Source organism: Zonotrichia leucophrys, chromosome 1 (genome assembly GCF_028769735.1).
Source record: "Zonotrichia leucophrys gambelii isolate GWCS_2022_RI chromosome 1, RI_Zleu_2.0, whole genome shotgun sequence".
NCBI lineage: Eukaryota > Metazoa > Chordata > Aves > Passeriformes > Passerellidae > Zonotrichia > Zonotrichia leucophrys.
The window spans coordinates 4,932,361-4,942,961 of NC_088169.1; positions in this window are offsets into that span (position 1 = coordinate 4,932,361).

Consider the following 10,601-nt stretch of genomic DNA (forward strand, 5'->3'; position numbering starts at 1 on the left):
ACTCCAGCACTGGCCTGACTGAGAGCAGCTCAGCCAACAATCAGTAACTGATTTAGAGCAATCTGTCCTTTACTGAGTCCCACTTCTCACCGGATGAACTGTGAGGGCTTTTTGTGTCATTTCAGGGAATGGGCCAGGATCACAGAAAGTTCATGGTTCCCTGCCACACACCCCATGTCTATGTCACTCCAGCTGATGGCAGCTAAGAACCCTCTGCAGAGAAGGGGCTGAGGGATGGTCAGACTTCAATACTTCGATAACATTGTTCTGGGAGAGGACTTCCCTAAATACCATGGGGAACTTCAGCAAAGTGAATTTCCCGGCTCTCCCTTTCTGGATTATGTAACATTCCCATCAGATAGGACCCCAGTCCAGTGGTGCACTCCTCTGATCCCTTGCCTAACAATCCCACAATCCCACAGACCAAAAAAAGGATATTTTCTTTTGCTGTTGTTATCTTAAAACTTTCATAGCACTATACTAAAACTGAGGGCTCAAGAGTTACCTAAAATATAGTTTCCCACAGATTTTATTGCAGGACACCTCAGCAGGAATGCAACACATCCCTTGTCTATCTGGGCTAGCCCTAAATCCATTAGGGATGCAATAAAACTAAGGAAAGGAAGGCTTCCTCTCCCTGCTCAGCAGAGCATAAATACTCCTTGTTTGTGGATATGTCACTACAACCATAATTTTCTAACGCTGCTGAAACTGATGTCTAATACCCCAGGAATTTCCCACAGAAGAATTTGCATTTAGAGTTTTACAAGGTTTGTTTCACATAAATGTAATTTAGCCCGAAAACATCAGTGAAGCACACATGTGATCAGTCAGGGATCACTGTTGCTCCTTGGTAAAAGATTGTTTCTGAAGTTCTTGAACATTTACAAGGCACAGCTGGTGCAATTCAGATGTGGCCCTGCAAATTCCATGATGCTGTTATCCCATGTTTATTCCCAAGATGACATGGCTTGCTTGTGGACTTGGCAGCTCAACCCCAGGTTTCCCATAGCAGTCTCAGGCATCTGGATCCTTAAAGCAGTTTATTTCCCTGGCTGGTGCCACAGGTGCCTGTGACTTTTGAGGGGCAAAGGGTCAGTGCTGGGTATTGCCTAGGGCTCCCACCCCCCAGAGCTCAACCTGCAGCTCCTGCAGCTGCACCCTGAGTGCCTGCACTGATTGTATGACTCAATTCCGTGCTGTGGGGAAAGCATTTTCCTTCTCTCACAGTCCATGCTTGGTGTCTGCACCTCTGTTTGTATTTTGCTGCAGTGAAGTGAATGTGTCAGTGAGATACTGAGGTATTTCACAGCAAAGAGTGAGCATTAATTAAATCTATAACCTGTTTTCTAGTATGGTATAGGAGGGATAATTCAAATTGTAAGTGCTTAGCAATGGCAATTCCAGACCAAGGAATGATCTGCTGTAGAGGATATGAGGACAGGAAAGGGTTACCCTGGCTGGAGGTGGGGATGCCAGAGCCAGTGCTGCTCCCTGTGAGGGAGTGAGGTTCCACTGGCTGATGAGATAAAAAATGCTGCAGCATTTTAGTGGTAGGGGTGCAATGGGAGCACTCAGAGCCCACCTTTGGGCAGCAGATCTGGTGCTGGGGGCTGGACCAGGGGGATGAGGGGCCCCAGGCCAGTGCTCACACAATGGATACCAAGGCAAATGTAAAGAATCTGCCCATGCCACATCTTTGCACTGTCCTTGCAAAACCACTTATGGCAGCAGGACTCTGCTCTGGATGTTGTTCATTAAATCTCTTTGCTTTTAAGCACAAACATGTGCATAATTCACCTTGAGGGACACAAAAATCCCCCACCACTGTTCTGCCAGATCCTTTGCTACCACTTAATTTTCTGTTGACAGTAGTAATTTACATGAATTGAGGAACTCATCTCTGTAATTTTTTAATGTAACAAGATTAAAGAGACAGGAGGAAGGTCATGCAAAGCCAGTTGCACCTGAGCAGTTCATGGACAAACACACTACATGCTGTGCTTTAGGTTTCAGACTCTCCCTGTCCCACCCAAATTGTAATATTTTAATGCTAAACAGCTGTGAGGAACTGCCTTTATTTGCCTTATCTGTAACAGATAACACTTCTATTTCATTATCAGAAACTAAGGAAATAGAAAAATGGTTAGAGAAAAATATCACTAATTGTAAATGTCCCAATGGCAACTGTTTAAATACCATAATCATAATGATCATTAACAGATCAGTACCCTTGAACAAATAGATTTAATATTCTAGATAATAAGGTTTTAATTCTTGTTATGAAGATTGAAGAAATGGTCCCTGTCTTAAAGGGGGATATTTTTCTTCTTTTTTTTTTTCCTCTTCCCCTTTTTTGATAGCTTCTGCTCTTTGGAGTTATTTAATTTTGGGAATCTTGTTGTGTGGAGTTTGCTTTGGAGAAGTGTCCAATCCATTGCACAGTTAAAACTCTTCTTTCTTTTTTGATACATCAGTTTTTGCTTCTTATTACCTTGAAATTCAGAGACAGAAAAATACTTCACCTTATCAGCTGTTGGGGGGTTAGGCTCTTTGTTGCTTCTCAGCAAATCTTCACTCCTTTATTCAGTGGAGTTTGTACCATCCCTCTACAATAGGAAATTTCATCATTTTATAAAGACATAAGAAAATGCAAGATGAAATTGAAAACAAACTCAGGAGTACGGACAACAACAAAGAGGGAGTTCAGATGTCATTTCCTGGACTGACTTCAGACTGCCTTGCTTCAGACACTCTTTTTAAGCTACTTCTGGGCCAAGTGTGGAGATTTTCATCCTGTAAAAGATAAAAACCCTAGGTCAAGATTCAGTGTCCAGACAGGCAAAATGGCTTTGGCAAACACACCAGCACAGACAGTTTGTGAACAGAGCCAAGAGTTACAGCATTTTCAGGTGAACAACATTGCTCTGGTTGATGAATCCAGCTCTGGCCAAAAGTAACCAGCCTGGGAATTCATGTGAGATTGGGACTAGCTACAGGACTCTCCATAAATATTTATGAGAAAGAAGGAACTATTTTGTATAAAGCAGAAAGCAAACATAAATCTCTATGTTTAAAAGTTGAAGCCAAGTTTCTACCTCATTAGATTTTTATATTTACTAAACACTCTGAAAAAGCATCAGCTGAAACCACAGTCTCTTCCATGCCTCTCAAGCAGAACATCTGAATTTCACTTCGCTTTACCTACTTTCACAATCACTTCTGATGACCACAAAATTTGCAGTAAAGGAGCCCAAGAAAATCTATGTGTTCCCCAAACAATCCCGTTCCTATGGATTAAACCACTGCTCAACACTCAAATGCAGGAAACACTTGTGTCCACCAGGGAAGCCACTGCAGTCCTCACACACCAACCTTGGGGGTGACAGCTTGTCCTGGGGTGACGTTATGATGCTTGTATATCCCCATTCATCTGTTCTGTGCCTTTTATCATAACGTCACCCCAGGACACAGCTGGCTCTGGTCCCTTTCCTTCCTGCAGATTCCCTCAGGGGTCAGAGTTTCTAGGATGGTGAGCTCCATGTGCCTGGCTCCAGGTGTCAGGGTGTGACTTCCAAGTGGGACTGGCAATCAAGGAGGGGGAAGGGAGAAGAGGGGGAAAGGATGAGGAAGGAAGGAAGGAAGGAAGGAAGGAAGGAGGAAGGAAGGAAGGAAGGAAGGAAGGAAGGAAGGAAGGAAGGAAGGAAGGAAGGAAGGAAGGAAGGAAGGAAGGAAGGAAGGAAGGAAGGAAGGAAGGAAGGAAGGAAGGAAGGAAGGAAGGAAGGAAGGAAGGAAGGAGAAGGAAGGAAGGAAGGAAGGAAGGAAGGAAGGAAGGAAGGAAGGAAGGAAGGAAGGAAGGAAGGAAGGAAGGAAGGAAGGAAGGAAGGAAGGAAGGAAGGAAGGAAGGAAGGAAGGAAGGAAGGAAGGAAGGAAGGAAGGAAGGAAGGAAGGAAGGAAGGAAGGAAGGAAGGAAGGAAGGAAGGAAGGAAGGAAGGAAGGAAGGAAAGAAAGGAAGGAAGGAAGGAAGGAAAGGAAGGAAGGAAGGAAGGAAGGAAGGAAGGAAGGAAGGAAGGAAGGAAGGAAGGAAGGAAGGAAGGAAGGAAGGAAGGAAGGAAGGAAGGAAGGAAGGAAGGAAGGAAGGAAGGAAGGAAGGAAGGAAGGAAGGAAGGAAGGAAGGATCACTGTAGTAAAAACAGAAGATATGCTGTCTGTCCTGCACATTCTGAACCACCCCCTCGGCCCAGAAAGCTTGAAGTCTAACAAATCACAGAATCACAGAATCAATTAGGTTGGAAAAAACCTCCAAGATCAAGTCCAGCCTTTGACCACACAGCACAGTATCAACTGAGCCATGGCACTGAGTGCCACATGCAGTTATTTCTTGAACACCACCATCAATGCTTAACAACCCTTTCAGTGAAGAAATTCTTTGGGGTGTTCAACCTGAACTTCCCCTGTCTGCCCTGTGCAGTCTGAACCACCTCTCTGCCCAGAAATCTTCATGCATAACAAATGTGCAGGAAAGGTGGAAGGAGGGAAAGCCCCCAGGCAGTGGGTAGACAACAGGAACTGCAGGTCTCTGCACACAGCTGAAAAGGACACAACCCACTAGGCAGGGGTAGGAAGGACCTGAGACTTCAGAAAACCCATAGGAAACCCATTATTTGGATAGTGGGGTTATCCTGGTATTAGTGATGTCAGCAGCTCCCACTGCTTCAAGTAATTTGGATCTCTCAAATTTCAGGTATTTTTGTACTGGAAAGAGATTCCCCTTTATAACAATATCCAATATGAGGCAATCGGGCATCACCAAACCAGACACAGACAAATTGCCCTCTTGGCTCCCTCTCTGTGGATGACAGGAAGCCACAAGTGATGGCCACTCACATGAACAAGGACTGATTTAATTCCACTCTTCACCCTCTTCAGGATTGCCCCTCTCATTGTAAGGATGAAACCTGCATGTCAAACACTGTGACCCCAACTTCAGCCAAGTCAAACATCAGACAAATACACCTGAGACATTTGCAGGAAGAGGTGGAAGTGTTCATACACAGCAAATCACACAATTCCCTACAGCTCATCCCTTACTAGAGAAGAACAAGGCTCAGGAACTGAAGAGAATGGCTCTGGTTTATGTCTGTCTCTGCTCTGTACCATGGAGAGCATTCTACCCACTTCTGTATTTTTCAGACCCTTTCATGCACCGCCCCCCCCAAGAATGCACCTTCCCCCAGTTATATTTTCTCTCTGACCTTTCCATTCTTCTATTTATTTTAAAGCCTTTCAAATCACCACCCACTCCTTCCCACCTCATGGGCTGCTTTTTGTCCCCACCAGCTTGTGCTGAAGCAGCTTTGCACTGGAACTGCAAAGCTCCTCCAGGCAGTAACTCACTCATCTATCACCCCCACAGTGGGATGGGCAGGAGAATCACAAAAAAAACCTCTGGGCTGGGATCAGAACACCTGACTAATTGGAATAAGTAAAATATTATTATAATAATTACTAATTGATTTTTTTTTAAATTCAGCCCAATTGATGCACAGTACAGTTGCTCACCACCCGTTGATTGATGCCCAGCCTGTCCCTGATCAGCAACAGGACCCCTCTGGCTGACTGTACCCATTTAAACCCTGAGCATGGCATTCCCTGGTGTGGAATATTCCTTTGGCCATTCCAGCTCTGCTCCCTCTTGGATTTTTGTGTTTCTCCTCACCAGCAGAGCACAGGAAACTGAAATGTCCTTGACTGAGGGTAAACAGTAGTTAGCAAGAACAAAACATCTGTGTAGTATCAACACTATTCTCCAAAACACAGCCCTGAACCAGCTACCAGGAGGAAAATCAGCTCTGTCCCAGCCAGGACCCTGGGGAGGGGATGGGGCTGGAGCAGCCCCCCAGCACCTCTGGCTGAGGGGTGGCACTGGGCTCTGTGCAGAGATGCACAGTGGGGGAATAAGAGACATTGGGCAGGAACTGAAACATGGGGGTTACATCCAACCAGACATGAAGAAGGAAAAAAAAGTCATTAGTCAATCATTTGAATGAATTTCATTCTGTGGAATTTCCATACCTGAGGGTTTACAAGACTCACTGGGATAAAGCCCAAGACAGCACAGTCTGAATCACTTTGATTTATAAGGTTTGACTAGACAATGTCCAATATAATATCTGAATAATTTTATGATTAAGGATTTTTGCTAGTGGTATAAGTCACAGAATGATCCTGCCAACTTTTCCTAGTGGTTTATGTCACAGAATGATCTGCCAACTAGTGCATTTACACTGTATTTTGATTTCTTTTTAAATTATAATGTGAAATGGCTTTGACAAATGCTTGGTCATTCATCTTTTGCATCATGCCTCATTCTTCTCTTCATTAAAATTATTTCAGAACATACTCAGTCCTCTCAGATTTGAATTAAATTCTGCTCAGTCTATTTTAAACCTCTCTGTTGTGTTGTGTTAATCTGTAGAAATGTATGCCAGTGAAAGAAGCTGTTATAAATCATTATATAAATATGAAAACTCTTTTCAATGCCTTACACTAAAAAATTCCCCACTACAGGGTCAAGTTTTTATTTTGCAGTTTCAGGAGAAAATAGGAGAACTGAACTCTTGACATGTGGAGAAAGGAAAATCTTGATTTCACTGTTCACAGCAAGTGATGCTGCTCATAGTCCTTTTTTTGCTGCATTGTCCTGTGATTAAACAAAACCAAACTGATCACATAACAAAGGCACTGCTGAAAATTCATAAGCTAATCACTAGTATTGATGTACATCTCCCAAATAAATCAATTATGGTTTAACACGTCTCAGTAATTGCAGCAGCTATAGAAAACAAAGAGTAGAAGACAGAAATTTAAGATAATACATCAACTGAAACCAGACATTTCTAGTGGATAGCAGAGCCAGACATTCGGTAATAACCCACTGCAAGGGTCTGCTAAATAAAGTTACAATTCTGATTGTTGAGGTAATGGGAAAATGAGTTTCACAGTCATTCTTACAACCCACAGAATGCATAGCTGCAGACACTACATTAACTCATGAGTTTCTGTATGCCAGGATTTGTCTTTGGTTGGAAAAGCAAGATGTAGCTGGGGGTGGCTATTGCCATCAGTCAGAGCTGGGGCAGTTCTCTGCTGTTCCTGGGCAGTTTTTCCTTTCTCTCTCCCACAGCCAACCCTCCCTCCTGGAGATCTCTGCTGTCCATGGCCACTGAGTGTCCCTGCAGGGCTGATCCAATCCCAGCATCCCATGGGGAGATGCTCCGCCCAGGGGAGGAGCCAAGCATTCCTACCTGGATCCAATCTGAGCCTGGCACAGCACAGCAGCCTTTGCCCCCTGCATTGCCAGAGGAGCAGCTTTCTGCTGCCCTGCATGGCCAGAGGGAGCCCAGGCCCATCTGCAGCAGCCCTGGAGCTGCAGAGGAAAACTCCCCCCTTGTGCAGGATCCCTGCTGCAGCAGAGCCACAGCTGGCACTGCAGGAGGGCTGAGCCCCCATGGGATGGGGCTGGGACACCCCCTGACACACAGGCTGTCAGCTCCTGTTCTGACTCTGGCAGTGTTGTTTTGTATCACTGCATTTTTATTTTAGTTTTATTTTTCCCTATTAAAGAACTGTTATTCCTACTCCCATATCTTTGCCTGAGAGCCCTTTAATTTCAAAATTATAATAATAATTTGGGGGGAAGTCATTTACATTTTCCATTTCGGGGGAGGTTCCTGCCTTCCTTAGCAGACACCAAAGCAGAATTGTGCCCAATGTCAAGGCAGACGCTTGGTCTTTTCAAACCAAGACACAGGATGTGTACTCCACAAGTAAAATGCTTGCAGACCTTTTTCAGAAACCTCTATGTATCTCACAATAAAAGGCATGGAAGGCTTGGATCTGTTTAATAATGAACCAGAGCTCAGAGGAACCTGAGAATGACATCCTGAATGCTGCTTGGAGAGGGTCACTCTGAATCAGACACCTCGTTCTCAGCAGTACAGGCTGGCACAGGATTTAAGAGCAATAAAACAAATTATCATGGACTTTGGATTTAAAGATGCTTTCTTTTGCATTCTGGAGGATGAGCAGAGCCAGAGCCATCTTAGCATTCAGGTGGGGAAATCCAACAGGAGGAAAGGTGCTGCTATTCCTTCAGCACATTGATGGTGGGACACTCTCTTTGGGAGGTCACAACAGCTCACAGGGATTTTCACTAAGTTACTTCACCCTGTTGTCTTTCTCTTAATGCTAACCCTATTATGCTTTGTCTTAATTGCAGCACTGAATATTTGCATTTAAAAAATCATAAAGCAATTGACTTGCCAGTCATCCCTGTGATTAATTTCGGGAAAATGTGTCATGTTCATAAAAAGTGAGGCTTTTGAGTGCTGTTGTGGCTTCGTAACCTCAACTGGAGGAAATGATGAACAACTCCCTAAAAGATAAATTATGTTTAATGTGTCTCAGTAATTGCAGGAGCTGTAGAAAAAAAAAAGAATAGAAGAAACTTGAGATAATGTATCAACTGCAGCCAGGCGTAAATTACTGCTGAAACAACAAAGCAAGGGCACTTGGTGAATAAACTAAGACAATGTCAGATAGCAAGGAACAAAGCAAGGCCAGCTGATCAAATCAGGAATAGGTAATTTTGGCAAGGGGAGATCACAACCACTGACTCACTGCCCACCAACCCAAAAAGTCACTGATTTAAAAGAAGAGAAAGACTGAGCATGAGGACTAATTAGCAAAATAAGTGAGGGAATCATTTAATCAGTAGAAGATAGAATACTAGTTAATAAGAGAACTCTGTGACTGGAAGCCAGTGAACATTAATGCCTTTGTTGGTGTATAAATAGTGATAAGTTTTGATAGTCACTGGGCTGGCTTTGCGGATTTGCCACCCAGCACCTCTTTCTGTGCACAACTGTAAATAAACCAAATACCTCAACTCTGTGTGAGGATCAGCCTCTTGCACACAGGGTGAAAAAAGCCATTTTGGGATAAGAGTATGACTTAGAATCTCCTTCAGATTGATCTCCTGTATGGGTAAGTGCAAGGATTGGTATGGTGAAAGAGGCCAGGAGAGCTTAGAGCTATTGTGTCCTGTTGCAGCCTGTGCCCAGCGTCCTGCCACCCACAGCCAGAGCTTGGGAACAAGTCCTGTGAGTCACTGCCAGGTGAGGAGTGAGGAGAACGGGCTGGGGCCAGAGAAGTGTGAGTGCTGTGCAGTCAGACCCAGGGACCTGAGTAAGGCAGTTGGAAACCCACCAGAACAGCCAGGAATTGAGAACAGCTGATCAGTCGAGGCAATGGGCAAAACTGGAGGGAGTGAGAAGCAAGGGGGGTTCCTGCATCCAGCTTGCAAAGCCCCTAACTGAACAAAGTATACTGATGTTGCTTGACAGTTTAGAGCCTATTAAAAACAGAAAAAAAAAACCAAACTAAAACACAAAAAAAAAAAAAAAAAAAAAAAAAAGAGGGCAGGAGACCAAAGACAGCAGAAGAGGAAGCACCCTGACCTAGTGATGTTGAGAAAACACCACAAGGTCATGAGAAACAACTTGGACTGTCCTGAAGCAGTGCATAACAGAGACAAATCACACTGTGTGTCACTTTACTGTCTTGTCACCCACATCCAACACCCTCAGCCTCTAGCAGCCAAGGCACAGCCCCAGGTGAGTTGTGGTGTGGTTTGCCACCCTGGCTGGGATGGAAAGTCTCACTGGGTGGTGGAAAAATCACTCCTCCTCCTGTGGAGGGGGCCCTCACCCACTTGGTTTTTGCACGGAGGAATGAGAAGGCTGAAAGGGTCCCCTGGATGGCACAGGACCAGCATCCCCAGCAGGCAACACCTGTGGGAGTGGGGCACAGCAGCTTGAGCCAGCAGGTTCTGCCCCAGGTGTGAGTGAACTGACTCACTGAGATGCCTTTTTGTGGGGGAGGAAAGGCACGTTGTTGCTCAAATATTTTCAAGTACCTCTGCTGTTTGTCTGTGACATTCTATTAGGCAATACAGCCAAGGAAGGAGGAGCTGTGTTGTGAGGAGTTTCATTTCTGTTGTTCACTAAACATACAGAGAAATGAAAGTAAAAAACCCAACACATTGCATTATGATTTCCAGGGCTATCACAAAGTTGTCTCAATAGCAGGGATTTCACATTTGCCTGACAGAGCCCCTCCAAGGCCTTTCATAGGGACAGTTTTGTCAAGTCAAGAATTGTATTTTGAGGTGACAGCTGTAGCAGATACAGAATTGCCTTTGATAAATGCATTTGCTACATTAGTGCTAAATATCCTAAGGCTACTCAGTGATTAATTAACAATTCATAATTCACTAAAAGTTCCGCAATAATTAAGCTTAGCTTCACCTGGATATCACCTGCTGAATGCTGAGCTGCTCTACAGAGGTGTGGCTGCTCTTCTGAGAGGCTTTGGTGAAAGGAAGGCTGTGAGATTTTTACAAGGGCAGGTAGTAATAGGACAAGGGGGAATGGCTTTAAATTGAAAGAAAGTAGCTTTAGATTAGATATTAGGAAGAAATTGTGCCCTGAGAGGTTGGGGAGGCCCTGGCACAGGGTGCCCAGAGCAGCTGTGGCTGC